Source organism: Myodes glareolus, chromosome 16 (genome assembly GCF_982192425.1).
Source record: "Myodes glareolus chromosome 16, mMyoGla1.1, whole genome shotgun sequence".
NCBI lineage: Eukaryota > Metazoa > Chordata > Mammalia > Rodentia > Cricetidae > Myodes > Myodes glareolus.
In genome coordinates, this window is record NC_142041.1 from 39,766,085 (window position 1) to 39,787,160 (window position 21,076).

The following is a 21,076-nucleotide window of genomic DNA, read 5'->3' on the forward strand; positions in this document are numbered from 1 at the left end:
TGGCCGCACACACTCGGCTCCGTGGGCGGCCGGCGCCCCCTCCCCAGCCCTGGCTCTCCCCGCACCTCCTGCTCGCGGGGAGACGCCGCCGCGGCGGGCGGGGGCTCTGCTGGGGCGGGCGCCTGGGGACCGGCGGTGCGCCCGGCCGCCGCCGCAGGAATTAGGGGACATGCTCGTTAATTGGTTCCACTATCCGCCGCCGTCTGCCTCCTGTGTGCACGGATCAAACCTTAATTGGTCTTTACATTTATCACGGCGAATTGCAACCCTATACACGAGCGTCAGCCCGCGCTTCAGCCGAGAGGGCCATTCTCCGCCAGGTCCCCGGGGCCCAGCCGGTTGTGGCTGCGGCTGAATTGCGTTTTAGACCTCTTTCTCTCCTGAGATTTGGGTCCACTCGACCCCTCAAGGTTTCCACCTGATGGAGCCACATCCTCTCAGCTCCAGGGTCCCCGCTGTGGGAACAACGTTCAGTTCCAGGCAGGCGAAGTAGATGCTTGGCATTCATTTTAAGACGCCTTGTTCAGATTCGAGGACATTTAGCCCAAACAGCATCCTACAGGTTTTTTGTTTTTGTTTTTTTTTCCCTCATGTCCTATCCCTCCTCAGTGCCAAAAGCAGTCATAACGTGTGTCTGGGCCCCTATTTTGAATCTGGTGACAGGGATGCCAGAGGGCGAGCCTCGGGGAAGAAGGAACATTGAGAGAGAGGAAGCTGCAGAACCCGGGGAGGATAGTCGGGCTCTGAGAAGGAAAGTCTGAGATCTCCCTACCTACAGGTCTAGCTGAAGAAAGGCTTCCTGCAGAGCTCCAGCTGTCTGAATATCCCTGAGACCACTTTCCACTAGAGAGAGTAGTTTCCGTTTCCTTGTCAGGAGACGTCCTTTCGAGATGGAGTGCACAGCTGAAGCAATCAAGTTGTAGGTAAATATAAACAAAGATCTGACGGACGGGCCCATGGAGGGAGAAATGACAGCGAGAGATGGGTGGGTGGGTCTGGGATATCTGTTGAGTCCAAACCTGCAGCCAGGTACGGGCTCTGCTCTGCTTCCTCCAACCCACCTAGGGCATAAGGACCGCTCCTGGCGATTTAGAGAAGGAGGCTTCTGCCCCCCTCTTTCAGACGTCGTGAATGTTATTGTTTTGCCCTCACCTCAGATCCCTAGCAGAAGCAAACATTTGCAAAAAAAAAAAAAAAAAAAAAAAATAGGGGGTGGCTTTCTTTGCACCTCCCGGCCTCTGGGTGTCTCACCACTACCTGCCACAGCACTAATTCAAATGATGGCCAGTAAGTAAAAACGGGGGTCAAGTCGTTCTTGCTCTCAGTGTGGTCAAGTTGGGGAGCTGGGCTCCTCGGCGTTTCAGAAAGCATGCTTTCTTGTGGGTGTCGGTGCTATTTATGCACTTGGGTGGCTCAGCACCTTTGTTCGGCGTCATCCAGATACCCAACACAGGCACTCTCTGGCAGGATATAGAAGACTTTCTTCCCGATATTGAGTCACCTCCTTGCTGGTCAGTATCAAATCTGGAGGAAGAAGTCATTTACAACCTGTGGGAGGGAGGTACTCTATGGAATCTTCTGTCAACAGGAGCTCTGTTTCCTCCTAAGACAGAGCATTCTAATTCCAAATGAAGATGCTGATGCTTATCCATGCCTCAGAATCATCCCAAAGCTCTTTGATCAGTGGTGTCCTTTTCCACTGAATCCTATGGAACATGAGCAAAAATAAATAAATAAGAATCTATGATTCAAATGGCTAGGAGTTAGTGTGTTAATTGACTAGCTGAAGTGATCTACAGACTCAAACTATCAGTATTAATCCAATCAGGGGGATATTCCTGCAGCTATCACTGTTCAGCTAGTGAATTTGTTGCTCAGAATGGGAACCTGGAGTCTGACAGCTGGAAAATCGCTGCCAACTTTATTTAGGGTTCAAAGATAACACTCAATAATGGAGTTAAACTTGGATGTGTGCCCTGGTGTTTTATCACCACAAAGGAATGCTTTGTTAAAACCAAGAGAATTATGCTGTTTGGAAAGTGCCCTTCTTGTTGGTATGCATGTAGGTTGTTCAAGTTCTGTCTGTCCCAAGCTCACCAGTCAAGCAAGGAACTGCTGTAACTCTCCTCCTGAGGTCGGGAGCTAGAAGAGAGGTGGGCAGCTGACAGTGAGAAGGCTAGGCATCCTCTGACACCTTGGCCTTCACTTTGCAAAGATGGCTTTATTTGGGAGGAGATGATTTACATCCCACATGTGACTGAGTGCATCCTGTCCTCCCAGAGGAGACAGCGGAGCTGGCAGAGGCAAGCTGTCAGGCATCTATGCGGAGGACACGTGCAAACACGACACAAAACGTGAATGATTCGTGGTCACTACAGACCAAGGGGGAATTAGAACCCATGTCCTTCTGAGGACAGACCTGACAGCTCCTTAGCCATGCCTCCCCAGTTCCTTCAGGCTTTCTGCCTCTTCAGATCCTTATTCTTTTGAAATTGTAACAGGGCTATGATGAGCCAATGTGCTGCTGTTCTATGTAATTTGGGTTATTCATTCAGAGGAATGTAGAAGATAAGAACACAGTTAAAGTGGCCTATTTCAACTTCAAAGAAAGATAGAAATCTTAGCCAGTCGATATGTCCCTAGTTACACGAGAGACAGAACATTAAAGAAGCAATGGCTTCTCTGTGAGATGACCGTTAATCCCAAAGAGACTGCACATCAAGGTTTCCTTTTTAACTTCTCCTGGCTCATCAGACCCTCCCACTCTGAGAGTGATAGACAGTGGTTCCCTTATTTGTAAACAAGACAAAAACACCACGCTCTTTTCGAACTTGGAGTTTGGGGTTTATGTTTGGCCCCCATGTCAATTTGGTATATACAGAGTGATGGTCATTCCATGGCACTAGCATGCTGGATGATATTTTGGAAAAGACCTGGGCTACGTGATTTCATTCTAATTCAGAGAGTTGCTTTAGAATGTCAACAGTTGCTCCTGCCTCTCCTCAGAAGTGCTAAAGCATGTTTTGTTGCAGTGGCTCTGCCTTGGCCTTGCTTGGTGGCCTGAAGACCTGCGCCCAGGCTCTAGGCGCCACAGTGTGCGGTCTGAAATGCCTGCTTGTGGCATGTTCTAGCAGTGATGCCGCAGCCCAAAGAACCACACGCATCACTTCTGCATGCATCTCAGAACCACAATCTGATGATGAAACGGGAGAGAGTCTTTCTCATTCCGCACTAGAAAGTCAGCTTCCTGAAACTGACTTCACGTGGAGAAGCAGTCACCAGAGTAAGGGATGAAGGAAAGAAGGATGAGGACGTCTTTGACTTTGGGGATACTCTGTTGTATTTGATACAGAGAAGATGACTGCGGCTTCTCGGTGATCTTTCCTTGCAACTAAACACACGTTCCTTAGGGCTTTATTTCTTTTCTTTTTGTCTTCTCGCCTTCTTTCATTAACTTGCCTGCTGAGCAGTGGCAAGGAAAGCCAAGAAATGACAGGAAGAAATTTTTCTTTTGTTAATGTGCTGTGTTCTGTTTTGTTTTTGTCACCAAGCAGAGGATCGGTAATGAGGAGATGGAGCATCCTTACATTCAAACCATGTGTGAAGCATACTCTAACAGACCAAACAAGCAAATAGTATAAAAATATAGCAATGAGAAACCAGGTGAATACAGCTTTTGTTCCCCTTGATGAAACTCATACAATCACTGGAGCTCTGTAATTTAAAAGGCTAAAAACATACGTCTAAATATTTCATTATTTTTAAAAATGTGATAAGCGTGTCTAAATATTTCATTATTTTAAAAAATGGGATAACCCACAGTATAATAATGTCAGAACAGCAAACAATACAAAGCCAATAATAAAGACAGGAACCTCTTAGTCATCTGCAACCCTCCTTGAATAGCTCGTCTTCCTGGCTGCCTTGGTTACTTTCCTATTGCTATGATAAGATACCATGACCAAGGCAATTTTGTTAAGAAGAAAGTTTATTTGGACCTACAGAGTCGTGACAGGAACTATGGCATCAGGCAGCCAGGCATAGCACTGAGCAGTTGCTGAGAGCTTGCATCTTGAAAGACAACTGTGAGACAAAAGGGGAAACAGTGGGACTGGTTTGAGCTTTTGAAACTTCTAAGCCAGCCACCAGTGGCATACCTCCTCCAACAAAGCCACACCTCCTAATCCTTCGCAAATAATTCCACCAAATGGAAACCAAATAGTCAAACATAGGAACCTGTGGAGGTTGTTCTTATTCAAACCACCACACTTGTGTTTTTTATGGTTTGTTTATTTTGTTTTGTTTTGCTTTACAATTTTCAGTAGAAACATAGAAAAGAAAAGGAAATGATTACCCTTCTTGAGCAAAAGAGAACAAATGCAATATTGGATCTACACTCCCCACCTGGCACCTGGAACTTGGCTGCTTGGTGAATAATAGTAGCTTTCACTTCTCTGGCAGCTTCTGCTATGTTCAACGGCAATGATATTAAGTAGGTAGAGAGGATCGCAACAGCATGGCTGAAGGCTCTATATTCGCAAACCAGAAGGTGAAAAGCTGCAGATGAACGAAGCATTTTCTTACAGTGGTGGCTTGGGCACAGCTATGACCCCATTGACTCAACCCTGTTCTGAAGAGACTATGCTTTGCACTGTGATCTGGGGGTGCTACCACCTTGAGATACCCCTGTTACCTGCGCTTCACGAGACTGCCCTTGAAATGAAACTGCCAGCATAATTGAGAATTGGTAAAAGCCAACCGAGTGTGTGTTGTGGGATATTTGTAACTGTGTGAAGCTATATTGCTGTGATTGTTGTAATAAAAGCTGGACAGCCAGTAGCTAAGCAGGAGGTATAGGTGGCACTTCCAGGGAAAGAAGGAAAGAGGAGGAGGAATCTAGGTGCACAGCACACAGGCCAACCAGACACAGAGAGGAAGATGGAAGAGCAGTAATGTCACGTGATAAAATGTAGATTAATATAAATGGGTTAAGTTAAGTTAGCAAGAACTAGTTAGAAACAAACCTAAGATATAGACTGAGATTTCATAAATAATGAGAATTCTCCGTGTAATTATTTGGGAGCTGACTGGCAGGAAAAAGACTTGTTACATATGACTCTCAGCCTCAGGGCATGTATTTCCACATAAGGCCTGAGAACCCTTTTAAAAAATTGGCACAGCTTCCTAAGTAACCCAGTGCAGCTCACAGAGGTGTAGCTACTATACAGTGAACACTTGAGCAACTGGTGCTAGATAGAAACAACATAGGCTCAGCAAATTTACATAGCTGGGGCAAGTAAATGCTGTTCCAGGCTAGTGCGGTCAGAGAAGGCTGAAGGTGTGTAGTAAAGTGGTCCAGACCTAGAAAACCTTTAAATAGATACAGTGAAAGATGAATGTAGACAGTCAAAGAAAAATAGCTTAAAGATAATAAGGTCTTTAAAGGAATAAAGTAATGTAATAAGAATAAGCCATGTAAAAATGAGAAATACACAGGGGTCTAGATCCTGTATGGTACATTGTTGACTTTCAATTTTTTAAATGCTAATGTACAAAAAGCAATAGTTGCTGAGAGACATTGTATTATGGAAACTGCTAAATTGAACCAATCTATGTATTTTAAAGGATGTCTTAACCTCAAAATGGAAGTTACAAAGTATGTTGTGTTGGGGCAAAGGTTATGCTTTTGTTTCCATAGGAAACAAAGGATTATGGTTTTCTTTAAAATTAATGAAGATCAGATTTTATTGGGGGAGACCTCCTGAAAATCTTGGCTACAGACATGAAAAAGAAACCAAGAAAGACTCCAGGAGTAATGACGCCTGTGCTGACCCTCTACTGTGGGAACAACTCTGGCTGGATGAAACATGGTAAATCTTGTTGGCTACAGAGTCCTCATGACTTATTATTATATGCCATCCTTTCATATGGTGTGGATAGAGGTTTGGTTATACAGCTCAAAGAGACCATAAAGTCAACAGATGCCTTTTACCTGCTCAAATATAGAATGACAACAGAAAAACATCTTTAGCTGACTTCTGCACACTGCGCATGCCGTACTTGTGTTAATACAGATGTATATGTCACCCTTAAGAGTTTCTGTGTTTAAAAAAGAAAAAGAACCAGACACCAATAAAGAAAGTAGCCCAGGCAATCCAGCCTCTCAGAAGACCTCTCTTACGGTTTACTCAAGATTCTGCATCCAGAACAACTTCAAAGCTGCTAGCTAAAATGGTCCAGCCTCACAGACTACTCCAGCCAGGATTTCAGATAAACTCTTTACTTTCCCATAACACAGACACTAAACAAAAAACAATACAACTAACTCTCCCAGGACTTGAATATTATCTCAATTTTCTTGGGGTCCCCCTAAAGATACTGTCACCCCAGACAATAGGAAGCAATCTAGAGAACACTATGCCCATATTCCCAAAAGGTGAAGTGGGTGGTTTTTGGTCATTTGATGGATTACAGATGTTGGGAGGAGGTTGTTACAAGTTGTTATTACTCATGGACAGGAATAAAAGCTAAACAAATAAGATTAGATTCAGAGATATCTTTTTAAAAGAATAAGGGGAACTATAGTACAGAAATGATAGGATAAAAGGGTGGATTGTTGAGTCTACTTTTGAACAACCACTAGTCTCAAGTATCTTACATTGTCATGGATTTTTGTTTATTATGGATACAAATTTAATGTTATTTTTCTTATACTATATATATGTTTCTATTCTTGGTTAAGGTATTATACCTATGTAGCTCTTTTAAAAATATAATGTAAAATTTTAGTCCTTGAAAGCTATTTAAGATAATAAAGACAGGTTAGCAGTTAGTCATTTATAGCAATCAAACCTATAGTTATGTTAGGTACGTTTTCAAGGTCAAACAGAAGTATATTTTAGATAGATGTCCTTCAAACACCTCAAAGACCTATAGAATATGGCATTTTAATGTTTCAATAACATAATGCGTTTCATGACAGTGAGACACATCTGCTCGTGGTACCACCAATTACTTCAAAAAAGAGTGGTGGGCATCAAAGAACCTCCATATAGAGTTTGCTTTTATTGTAGCAAAGATAGCCACTGGGCAAGAAACTATCCTTGAATAGACTGATTTATTTGTTCCTGGTTCTTTTGTGTGAAAACCTAGAAACTTTTAAAGGTAACATATATATCTGCATTAACACAAACATGGAATGTACAGTGTACACAAGTCAGCTAAAGATTTTTTTGTCCTATGTTTGAGCAATTAAAAGGCATTTGTCAAATTTATAAGTCCATTTGGACAGTATGATCCAAGTATAATATAAATGTGCATCCATATGAAAGGATGACATGAAATAATAAGTCATGAGGACTCTATAGCCAACAAGATTTATTATGTCTCATCCAGTGTCAGAGCTGTTCCCATAGTAGAGGGATCAGCATGTATGTCCTCTGTCCTAGAGTTCTTCTTGGCTTCTTCTTCCTCTGTGTAGCCAAAATCCTCAGGAGGTCTCCCCAACCAATCTGATCTTCATTAATTTTGAAGAGAACCATAACTTTTGGTTTCCTGTGGAAACAAATGCATAACCTCTCCCCCAACACAACACCTATCTCAACTTCCATTTTGAAGCCAAGACATTTCTAAAGTATATAGGAGATTTAAGTCAGCAGTCCCTTTCATAATCCAATGTCTTTCAGCAGCTGCTGGTTGCTCATCAGCATTCAAAAAATTCAAAGTCAACAAAACACCATACAGAATCCAAATGCCCCACGGGCATCTTTAGTTTTAAAATAGTTATTTTTTTCTATGACTGTCTATACCCATTATCTTTATGATCTAAACACATTTTTAAACATATTGAGCCAATTTAGAGGTTTTCTGTTCCTGGACCTGGCTTATTAAGTGCCTGCCGCATCAGCCTTCTCTGACCCTGAGTCAAATCTTAAACTGACATGTAAGTTACAACATGGCTCAGCTTAGCACATGGCACTCTGGTGACCGACTCCAGCCTGCAGGCTTCAGCCAGTAGCCATGCCTCTGTATGCCAATCACTGGCCCACCTGAGAGACCGTAGATCTAGGAAGCCATGTCTGGCTCCTTGTCCAGAACTTTCTTACCTTTCTCAGGCCCTGTGTTTGGATATTCAAGCCTCCACATTGGGCACCATATGTAGCAAGTCTTTCTCTCTCCGCCAGCCAGTTCCCAATTAATGACACAGAGACTTATTATAAATTATGAAAGCTTGGTCTGTAGCTTTGGCGTGTCTCAACTAGCTCTTATAACTTAAATTAACCCATATTTTCTTCATCTATGTTCTGCCACACGGACCATCCATCTTAGACCTCCTGTTTCCTCTCCATGTCTGACTGGCAACTCGGTCGTTACTTTTCCCATACTTTTCACTGTTCCCAGAGATTCTGCCTGGCCTCTTCCTGCCTACCTGTTGGCCATTCTGCTTTTTATTAAACCAATCACAGCAATCTATTTCACACTGTTCAAATATCCTACATCTTCATGTCATTATTTGGGAGCTGGCTAATTAAACAGAAAAAAAAAGTCATTCTGGAATGCCAGGTGTGTGATTGGTCTGTGGGCATGTTGCTTTGCCTAGTATATCAGTCATTAAAGAAAGCAGGCACAGCTCAGATATTGAAGAACTAGATATGATATATGAAATGGCTTTCTACCTTCTTGTTTAAAGAATGATAGATTTATACAGGGGGGTGAGATTCAAGATCAGCATACAGAGCCGATCATAACCCTCTGCTCTGTGTTCTTGTTTAGCATGTCCAGACCTCTCTTTTCTAGGAGGCAATGCTAACACTAATCAGCCCTACTATCTTTATAGTCATTGGGAATGTTGAATAATAATAATAAACCGGGAATCATTGGAAAAGAATTCTGGAAAAATTCTTAACTGTCAACTGATTTCTCCTTGGATCAAATTACATAGACCATCTTCATTATTGTGCTTACTTTAAGAAAGAACAATAAATACATTGGGAATCTTAGACCAGTGATGGCATCATGTTGACTTTTACTGAGAGATGAGGCTGCAATGTGTGAATTGCCAAGCTGGTGATTCTTCAGCAACCATATGGGCTCGGTGTATAAAAGATGGTTAAATGGACGAAAAGGAGTATCAGTTTATGTTCCAAAGGTATCACTCTTCCAGGTGGGACATGCTGCTCTGTGTCAGTGCTAATGTCTCTCAGATACTATATCTTAAGACCTAACCCCCAAGGTCAAGATTATAAAGTAAGAACTTTTAAGGAGTCAGTCACCGTAGCTCTGACTCTGCAGAAGAAACTGAGAAATATTGACATGCCCCCTCTACCTTGTGAGGCTATGGTATTCGCCCCTTTCCTTGTGCCCCTATTTTGAACTTACTTCCCAATCCACAACTATGAGGAATAAATCCTAACGTTTATAAATTACCATATCTGAAGTATTATCGTACAGCAACCTGGATGAAATAAGGAGCTGATTCATCTGTAGTTATTGCTGCTACATGTCACAGACTATTGCCTGCTAAATGTGAAGCTCATAAAACTTTAGAAGATATGTGATTGATTATTCCTTTGAGAACATTTCTCAAAGCTGAATACTTAGTATTAAGACTGTACAACGTATATGCCTGTGTGGGAACTGAAAAAAAGCAATGGTAACGTCCTCTCTGTATTGTATTTTGTTCTCAGGTATCAGAAAACCAGCTTATGTATAAAAATCCAGTGCTTACACCGGTTTCGAAGATAGTCACGGTTTTCCAAATACGAACTCGTGTGGAAAAGATTGAGGTGGCAATTTCTCAGTGTGAAAGCTATAAAAGCATATGGAGAAAAATGTCATTGTAGAAAATCGTTGATTCTGAGGCTTTCTGTCGTATTGTGTTACAACTGTGGCTTCAGTGCTCTGAATTTCATCCTCCTCTGCATCCTCAAGAGGAACTCCTTTCTCTCCCCAGTGCCTTTGACTACTATGGAGCCCATGGAGATGGGAAGGAAAAAAAGAAGGGGAAAAAAAAGGGAAGAAACAGGAGAGAACTAGAGAGATATATTTTTTAGGAAGTTTCCAGAATATTTTTCTCTTTTCCCTTCAATTCTAAAAGGGAACAACTTAGGGTGGCATGTGACATCTTCGACCTGACGCCTCACCTAATCTGAAGGTGGTGCCGAGCTCATGCGGGTAACCCCAAGGTCTGACTGTAAAGAATTCCCTGCACATTTTGAGAAGACGAGCCTTTGGCTAATTCATTTCCGCCCCAAAAGATTTCAAGGAAATGAATGTGTCTAGGAAAGGGCATGAAAGTCAAAATAGACTGACACCAAATGAATATTTAACATTCTTACTTCTAAAGTGGTTCGCAGATAATATGGGGCAAAGACAGCAAGTTCAGTCTCATGGCGATCACACACTGGAAGGCTCAACTGAGTTGCCGAATTCACAGCTCAAGATGGCAATGCCATTTGTATTTTTTTATTGAGTAAATGTATCTTTTGAGATGATAAACAGTAAAGCATGCTTGTTGTAGCGAAAAACTATAGGAAGTTTAAATCAAAGTTCTCCCCCTACTCTCCCATGCAACTCTTTATATTATATTATACAGAGGGCCAATTAGTGGAGTGAATTCCCAATAGAATTTTGTAGTCAGACTTTTCTGCATTAGAGATATCGAAGTAAAATGCCCATTGCAAACCAAGTGCTTTAAATGGATCTGCCTGACTCATTTGAGTACTTGTCAGGAATCAAATGAAAGCCTGGCCTAGTCCCATCTCCAGGACAATGTTGGGCTAGCTTAAAGATGGTAGACCACGGGCAGTGATACCTGCTAAAGACTCTGCAAAAGTGAAGGGTGCAGGTGTCTGTTATTATAACTGGAGAATGAAATAAGGAGATAGGAGAGTACCTGTTGCAATGGGCAGGGCAGTTCCAGTCAATGAAAAAATGTCCTGCATTTCATAGGACTTACAGATGTTTTGGCCGACATTCATGTTGATGAGAACCTGTTTGTCATCTAAGCCCGTAACTTGACTACACTACATATACATGTACATATATATATTTTCCTGGTTTGTTGGTTGGTTGTGGCTTTAATATACATTGCAATTACAGGCATATAACCAGAGTACAATCACAGTTTAAGCATTTTGGAAAATTATTATTATTGTGATGTGTAAGCCTGAAACCATGATACAGTTTTCAATCTATTTTTATTTCTAGTGGATGCACTGCCATTCTATGTATAACTTGACCAGGCCACTGTTATATCTAATCTCATACATGATGATGTAGATAGTATATAAACAACTTTCTTCTTTTTTCTTCTTTGCTAATTTATATATTATCCAGGGTATTATATAAAAACTACATGTGAAGTGAATTATATTATCTACCCATTTATCCCACATAGTTTAGAATTACACTACAAAGTATTTGTTACAGAAAGGTGGATTGGAGTGTGGCAGTCTTGAAAGTGGGTGTCTGATGGACTGCTCTTCTAGTCTGGGTAGGCTTGCTAGTTCATGTGCCTTTGGTTCTCTGGCTCCTTTTGCTTTCAATGTGTTTGCCTGCTTTTATAGACTGAGAACTCACAAGAAAAGAGTTGCTCTAGTCTCACACTACATCAGCAGAGACCACAGCTCAAATGGACAATCTGTGAGCAGAAGAGCGTCTCTGCGCTTCTAATATTTTGCAAATCAGTCAATGTAGTGACTATGAAGCCCACTGAAAAGCAAAACAAAACAAAACAAAAACCCAAGGTACCTAATCTCTGCTTGTGCTATGTAGCTGACATTTTAAGAAGATTTGTAAGCAGAGAGTATATATGCAAGATTGTGTGTGTGTGTGTGTGTCTTGTTATACATTGTGCTAACAATAGCCTTGGACTCCCATATTTTCAGGCCAATCTTAACCATTATGTTAAATTTTGCAACTAAAATATTAACTATATTTTAGATTATTTTTCAATAATCTCCTCCTACGGTGATTTAACATTCTTTGTTGACTTTAAGTTTGCAAGTTCATATAATATGAAAATTTTTTCTCTGCAGGGTGGGCTATGTTACAAGACTCTGGCACTCAAAAAGGACTGGAGATTCTGAAGTCGTCATTAAGACATCAGCTCCATATCCTGTATGCAGGCTGCCTGACTTTACAGCTCCCCACTTTGCTTATTTCAGACCCAGCACCTAGAACAGTGCCTGATACATTCTCCAAATCACTGATGGCATTAATGAATTCTATAAAGCAAACACCCTTCCTTTCTTTATTTTGGGGTATAGAAGTTACTCTAATGCTTACCATGCAACTGTACTCAGGTTTCAAGGTCAGAAATCTCATGGACTCAACCAAGCACCAAGGACTAGGATTGTTCTGGGTCATTGTTAGACAGAATTCTGCCCACACTTGTATGTAATGATGGTGATGTAGAAATGAGGAAATTCCTCCTACAACAGTTCATGCTTCTTAACTTTTAAGAAACTTACATGTGTTTGTGAGTTTGGGCACATACGTGTAAACGTCAGAGGAGAACCTGCAGAAGTTAGCTTTCTCCTTCTGCCATGCACTTTGTTTTCATGTCTGTTTTTCAGTCTTTGTTTTTTGTTTGTTTGTTTGTTTTTTTGCGAAGTCAAACCTATTATTCTTGTTTCTTTCTTACAACACTGAAAAGCGAGCTACTGGTCCTGCTTGATGGCATGGATAAGGCTGCTGCAGGGCATGTAGAAAGAGGCTTTCACCAGACGGTGCTCAAGCGTGGGATGCCCAGCGTGTTCCAGCCATTTCCCTGTAGTGCAACTGGTACTTGTTTGCAGTTTTATATAGGCAAGGAGACTACAAGCAGTAAAAGACAGATGACTTGGCACCGTTCCCAGCCTTTCCTGTTTTTCTAAAGACACGTATTTGAAATGTGGGTTATCCAATCCTTATAGTAGGTGACATATCACACGATATTACTGCTGAATCAAAAAGGTCCATATGAGAATACTAATTGAGATAGAAAGGAATAGGGAATAATGGACCCCTTTCATGTGTTTCTTTATTTACCCACTTTGGCATACATCACCTTAAATTCTGTATCTTGCTTAATACTGAGGAATGAGGTTGATACAAAGACAAACAGAGGTTCCTGGCCTTGGAAATTTTACAGTATGGTAGGAAGATAGATACAGATGCAGATTTGTGCACACAACAGATGACCTCAGGGCACAGAATGCAAGAGAACCCGAAAAGGGGGAGTAACTAATTTTTCCTGGGTAAGAGTTAGCAGTCTCGGGGTCCGTTAGGAAAGGCTACACTGGAATTGCAGCTAATATTGATTGCCTGAAAGAGTAGGGAGTGCTCAACAAACACTCCCTGTACGGGTACGCCATGGAAGGCTCAGAAGGTTAAAGAATAGCAAACAGTAATCAGGAATTTCAGATTACTTAAAAGGAGGAATGTTAGCCAATGGAGCAGTTGAAACCAAACAAGGAAGTTTGGAAATATTAAAAGAATCTTAGATTTAAAGAGTTGTCAAATCGCTATATTGGAAGATAGAGTAGAAAGAAGACAGAAGACAGAGAACACTTGCACTTAGGAAAGTGTTGGGGGAGAGGGCCAGTGCCTCCTCTCAGGACAGTGGCCTTCAGTTGATGTGAAAACCCCCATAATGGTTAGGAGCCAGCAGTGCCCAGACAGAAGACCACAGAAAGCTATCAGGCTATAATCACTAGACAACTGTGTTCTTAGAGCACTGCAATTCAACTTAGGAAAGAAAAATGACATCTCCACTGGAAAAATAAAGTTCATCCAGGGATCACATTTTCTCAGCAGAATCTGCTCGCTGTACTTTTCCATCAATAGAGAAAGGTCTGTTTATTCTCATTCAAGTTTCTTGACTTCAAAGGTACCAGTTTCCATCATTCTGGAGGGAGACGACTTGGGTGTTTTTTCTCTCTTCGGCTCTTCCATGAAGCATGCCTCCTTTTGTTCTGTCTTGAGTGCACAGATCCTTTGGGGTTTTTGCTTGTTCATTTTGTCTTCCCCTTCCATTCTTAGAGCCGGTCCTACTCTTTATCTTCTAACTGGAACATTGTGCTGAAATCAACTCATGAAATTACCATAACCACAGTCCAGATTGCATCGTGCTTCCCCCTCCATATGCACATCAGTCCCCGTGTCTGAAGTAGGTGAAGCAGATTTTCACATAGGAAATCAGAGAAGTCTTCCGAATGGCATACGCAAGTGGAAGGGCTCAAAAGATGAGCAGGGACTCTGCTTCTGACTAAGTGCTCTGCTCTCTCTTGACACTGTCATGCTTCCCACAGCCTATTTGCAATTCAGATGGCTCATCTGCATATTTGTTCAGTCCACATCTAGAAGAAAAAAAAAAAAGAGAGAGCATTGGTTCAGAATGTAGGCAATAATGGCCTTTTAATAAAAATGGCTCTTTGTAACTTAAAAGACATTAATCTCACTTAAATCTACAATTTTGTTGAGTTGACAGTATGCTTAAAAAAAGGAATATTTAAAACTTTGATCTTTGCCTTAATGGAAATTTTCTTTTGATGACTACTTTAAAGATTCTTGAACTTTGAACTAATTCATTTGTTCATCCACCCATCCAAACTCTTATTTATTTAGTTTTCAAACAGATATTGTGCTGTGAATACTAATTGTTGAACTAATGCATTTGTTCATCTACCCATCCAAACTCTTATTTATTATTGAAACAGACGTCGTGCTGTGAATACAAAATGGGAATAAAATACATTTTCTGTCAGCAACTCAGACTCAAGGTTCTGGATCCCAAATCCCCTATCTTTGGAAATCTTTTTTCCCTTCATTTCTTTTACCTAGACCCCAACCTCTTCTTAAAGGAAGGCTTTGTACAGACACACCAATCCTTGTCATATTCTGCTTAGCTATTGTTTGGTTGGAAATGTCACCCCAGCACCCCTTTATCCAAGGAGTCTGGAATGTTTGGTTGGAAACGTCACCTCAGCACCTAACATCCTTATCCAAAAAAGTCTGGAATGCTTGGTTGGAAGCATCACCTCAGCCCCTGACATTTCATTTTGGAATGTTTTGTGGAAAGTTCCATTTCAAGCCCCCTCCCCTGGAAGTTGCCTCAGTCCAAACTCCACCTCCGAGAAAGCCCACCAAACAAACAGTGACCCCTCTTCAGAGAGGATCAAGACCACTCCCACAGGCTATTTAAACTGTCCACCAGAGAATGAACACATGGTCTCTCTGGTTCTCCTTCCCACCTCTCTGTGTTTTCCTGGAGGGCCTCCGGGGGATGCTGGCAATATTAAATCTGGATTTTTTTCTAATTTGGTTTGATTTGGTCTAATTTGAATCATTGTGTCATTGGAGAGGTTTGTCAGGTCAGAAAAACTTTACAGTTATAAGCAAATACTGGGAATTAAATAGCATCCTTTTAATGATAGATAAACAGAAAAATCACATCACCTACAAATATATTTTTAAATCAAAACAAATAAAAAAGACAACAGAGAAAAAATAAAATAAAGCAACCTTGAGAGTGGAGATGATCTAACTCTGGTTAGTCATTTTCAGTAGACTTTTGAAAAAAAATAAACGTGCTTGATACTGACCATTCAAGAGATACTGGAGAATTGATAATCATGAAAATATGATGCAATGAAGAATGGCTTAATTTGAAAAACATGAAAGCCAAGGTAAAAACTTGAAATGGGAGCAGTGAAGCAGACAATAGAGAACATTGAAGAAAATCTGTTACAAATGGATTATCAAAATTACTAAGACATAGGAGAAAAATGATTAAAAATATTGAGGCATTTGAGGACATGACATATACATGGGAATATATATACGTATGTTGGGGTCAGTAAGAGGTCCCCCAAATGATCACCAGTCATGATGCAATCAGCAAGAACATTTATTATACCACATGCATGTGGGGTCGCACACACCTGTACAAATGGTGACAACCTTGGGAAGGGCATGGTGTGAACTCCTTTTAAGCACAGCTTGAACTTGCAAAGCAGTGTGACCATTCTACTTTGGATTGGCTTATGCAAGTGGCAATCATATTTGTGCATTTCTAATTGGTTTGGGCTAGCAGAGGTGGGTCATGGCTATAGCTTTTCCATTCTGGGACAAGTTTGGACAAGTCCTAGGCTTTATCTTTATGTGGTCATCACCTGTGTGTATGGGCAGGGGTGGGGAGGGGCATTGGTCTAGGCCTATGGTCCTCATTCAGTGTCATGGATGTTGGTGATTGATTGTCCTTTGTGAACAGAGGCCTAGTTCTTAACTGAGTTATTAGGGGTCCGTCATAATATTTGCCTGGCCCTCTTATTATGAATATCCAAGCAAAGAGTCTACAGCTCCTGAGGGGGCAGAAACAAAGAGCCAAGTGTCAATCAGAAGAAAACTTGCTGAACCAAAGAAATTCAGTTTAGCACTCAAAAACTAAAAGTATAATTACAATCCCCAGGAAAATGCCATAAGGAAGCAGCACTCACCTGTGCATCATTATGAAGCTAATGTAGCGAGCCTAGATGCTCCCAGTCTCTCTGTTATTCCTTTGCAATCACTTTAAGAGCTAGCCACGCCCACCTCCAGCCACTTCTGACCTCCCCCGTGGCCATCTTTTCTCTCTCTTGTGTTTGTCTCTTGTTGTGTGTACATGTGTCTTTGTTTCTCTCTGTTTTTCTTATGTCTCTCTGTTTTCCTCTTCTTTAAGCAATAAATGTCTCCCTCTTCTTTAAATAATACTATGTCCTGTGAGCCTTTTATCAGCCGTAACCGCCCGCTTGACTCCCCCGGCCGCATGGCGCTGCCACCCTGGAGATCTTGCAGGGACCCACAGCCATCCTTGTCGGACTAGAAGCTGCTCTGCGAGCCGCCCAGGGCATCCCATCATCATATTCTTTTTAAAGAACAATACTCTCTGCCTAGCCACATGCACAGCAAAACGAACAACAACCATCAAGCCCTACTGGAAACAGGACACGACAAATACAAGAATATTGTATTGTCTTTGAGCCTTTCTTGGGGAGCCTGGCTCCTGGAAACTCACCCACTGTCTAAAAGAAAGAGATCAAAGAAGAGGAAAAGGAAATGTTACGCCTTTCTGAAAACATGGTTCAGGAAGGTGAAGAGATCCAGCCAAACCTTTAGCCATTCTCGTTACCTGCACTAAAGGATGGAAATCCTGGGGAGGAAAAGAACATTATCTCATTAAACAAATAATTATTCCTTCCTTTAACACTTCTTAAGATAGTTCTATCTCCCTAGGTGGGGTTCCTTCTTTCTAAGGAGGGGTCACTTAGTCGGGTGACCTGCTCAACTCAGTTAACTCTTTTTGGAGTACTATGTGGAACGTTGTGCCTGCACCTAAGCCAGGAAATGGCTGCTCCTAATGGCTGTCACAAAGTCCAGTTGATAGAGGTTATTCCACAGATGGCAATCTCTAATGGCTCAGGAAGGTTAGAACTTAATGAGAGGATTAGAAATGCAAACAAGGAGAGTGAGGCGACCTGAGGTTTCAACCAAGGGGAGCTGTTGTCTCTGGGCTGAGGAGAAGGCAGGACCTGGTGATGGGTTGCTCCTGGAGCAGCGTTTTTCCAGGCCTCCCAAAGCTGCAAAGGGCTTAACCCTGCCAGAGATGCAGCTGCTCAGGAAGACAGTGGGAAAAGGCAGCAGGGCCCCCTCTCCCTCCTGCTTTCAGAGCTCCTATGGGGTAGGTACCTCCCATCGGATGATCAAACCAGAAGGTAGCCAGCTAAGTGCGGCCAAAGCCGAGAATAGTCCTCATCGCTCTGGAAGGATCAGAGCTAGGTGGATAAATCCGAAACAGAGGAGGAGGGGAGGACAGGGACTTGTTTAACGAGAATAATTGGTAACACACCGATAATCAAAGACTTACAACTGAATCTGGTTAGCCTTGGGAAGGAAGCTGTTTTGGTACAGAAATTCTACATTCAATTAAATGGGTATTCGTGTGCAAATGAAGTGAGAACAATCACACAGTCAAGGCCAGGCCTGGCTAGCAGTCTTCTGGAGACTTCAGCGAGTACAAGACAGGGTCCTTTTCGCTGCTCTCCAACATAAAATCACGCTAAAATCAATTTGTAATAAACAGTGCTGCGATTTCTCTACCAATTTAGATTCTACTGGTTGCAGGGGTATGAAACTGTGAATTAATTAACAAGGGACAGGTTAATAGAAGAAAAAAAAAATGTATTACGGATGTAGGAGTACCCAGAGAGTTTTGGGTAGGGTTTGTATAGCAGCCTGCAGGAGGAACTTAGAAACAGGGGGAAGGCTTCGGGGATAGAAGGCTCTGCTCCGATGATAAAGATTATGGACACTGCATTTTTCCTTATTGTTAAGGTGCCCACGGTCAGTTTCCCACGGGTGTTTTTGTGACATCCGGCTCTCCATCTTGTCAGGTGAAACAAGTTGAGGCAAGACTGCTCTTCTCCCTCTCAGATGGTTTCACTTTGAAGTAATCTCTCAATGCCAGTTTGGTGGCTCACTGGCCCCTTGACATTGGCTGTGAAAGCAGAAACACAGGTGCTATGGGAATGCCTTAGCAGGGGATAGAATGGACGGGAATGCCTTAGCAGGGGATAGAATGGACGGGAATGCCTTAGCAGGGGATAGAATGGACGGGAATGCCTTAGCAGGGGATAGAATGGACGGGAATGCCTTAGCAGGGGATAGAATGGACGGGAATGCCTTAGCAGGGGATAGAATGGACGGGAATGCCTTAGCAGGGGATAGAATGGACGGGAATGACTTAGAAGGAACAAAGTAGGCTATCAGGGAGACTTCAGAAAGAGCTTAGTTGAGCCTGGAGCTTGGATGACTACTATTTATCTGGCAAAACAGCTCTAGAGGAATCCTGGGAAAAGACACTGAACAAGCATGGCACAGAGTTCATGGGATTATGATTTGCTTGGCAAGCTCAACGTTAGGGTATAGTGAACATACTCTAAAGAGATCCAAGTCTCTCTCACTCTATCAGATTATTAAAATAGACTTTAAAGAAATTGAAACAATAGACCTTAAAGATATAGAAATTTCTTTAGGAATCTCAGGCTGGAAGAAGAAAAAGGCCCCAACTAATGGGGAATTTGTCTCCCAGAGAGAGATCCCACAGGGTTCTTGTTGGAATACACTGCTGGCTGGTTAGAGGTTGCAGTCTGTCATAGCCTAGCAGTTTTTTCTAAGATCAGCAATATGGAAATTCCCTCCCTCCCCAGCAAGGCTTCCTGTTCTCTACCAGCTCTTACCTGGAGAATGTCCCTGGGCCTGGAAGACTGACCTTATCTGAAAGTTGTCTCCAAATCAGATGCCTGTCTCTAAAAGTAAATGCCTAATTCATCTTTAGCTTGAGCTTTGACACAGATTCCCGCTAGAAGATTTGTGCTAAAAGTTCTGCTCTAGGACCCTGCTGCCACATACTAAGGCTTGTGATAGGCACATTGCCACTTAATGCAAATGAGGGTTGGTCCCCAGGCTCCCCAGTCCTGTATATTCTTAATACTTTGGAATAAAGTTGAAATCTGTCTCCCAGAGAGTTGCCTCCCTTCGTGCTCATGGGCCATGTACAAAGCTTTCTATCACCCCCTTCTGCCTCTTTCCCCTCTCAGACTGATGGTAACTGATGGCTGACAGGCCAGAGGGAAAGAGGACCTGCACAGGTTCTAACTTGTCAGACTACTTACTGGTGTGGGAGGTATAATGTATAATTAAAAATGTAGGTTAACAGATAATCATCTATAAAAGTCAAGCTTGTAGTCATGTTAGTTAGATTTTTCTAGATGGGCAGATTTGTATTTCAGATGGATAGGCATTCTTTAAACCTTTCAAAGACTACAGAATATGCCATTTAAAAAGTTTTAAGAAGTTAGGGCTTTTCATGATAGTGAGATACATCTGCTCCTGGCAGCACCAACCTACTTCAAGAGGATGATGGGTATTGAAGAGTTGGTTAGCCATTTGGGCAAGAAACTGCTCTTTCCTGGACTGCTTGATAAACTGGACATGCAGGACCCACAGAGAAATGACTGCTGAACTTGTCTAAAGGTGACAAGCTTCATGAAAGAGGGTTCCTGCTTCATGAAAGAGTCTGATAGACATTCTGCAGAACACAGAAAAATGTGACTAACAAACTGTCAATATAGGCGGAACTGTCTTTAAAATTTCCTACATCATGGAAAAGTCTGACAGATACTATGGGCCTGTAGGCTGAAGATAGGTGCCCCAACTGTACAGAAGAACTTTGGGTGACTGTCCAGGCAGTGAGAGATGTCTCTGTCAATTCTAGAGTTTTGGATGTTGCTTACAATGTATTTCCTGTTGACTTAGGTGGTAATATATCCTTCTGGAGTCTTCGATGGAGTTGAAGAATTTATTGTTATAGTTTTCCTGAGTTATGATAAAAGATAAAGTAGATATAAATATTGTAACTGTAATTCTTGTTTGATACCTGTTTTGTTATGTGTAATTTTGCTATGTTAAAGTTAAACCCTTCTTTTTTGTTTAAACAGAAGAGGGGAAATGGTGTGGGAGGTCCTTCTGTTTATGGTTAATGAATAAAGAAATTGTCTTGACCTGTGATAGGGCAAAAGAGCAGAGATAGGCAGGGAAAACTAAAGTGAATGTTGGGAGAAAGGAGGTGGGGTCAGAGAGGCGACATGGAGCCCCCAGAGACAGAGCCCATCATAACTTTAGCCGGTAAGCCACAGCCATGTGACAATATATACAGATTAATAGATATGGGCTAAATTAATATAAGCATTAGCCAATAAGAAACTATAACTAATGGGCCAGGCAGCAATTTAATTAATACAATTTCTGTGTGATTATTTCGGGTCTAAGCTAGCCGGGTGACTGGGAACCAACAAGTGGCCCCCAATAACACTTTACAGGTTGAAATCAAAGCCCAGACAATGATGGGTCAATAGTAGCAGAATCAGATTGCTTAGATGTGCATATCCTTAGGCCTGTATTTAAACTTTAATCTCACTTTAGTACCCCATAGATGGTCTCAGTTGGTCATTGTATCTCTTTATCCCTTTTCCCAATATAACCACATGAAATGAAT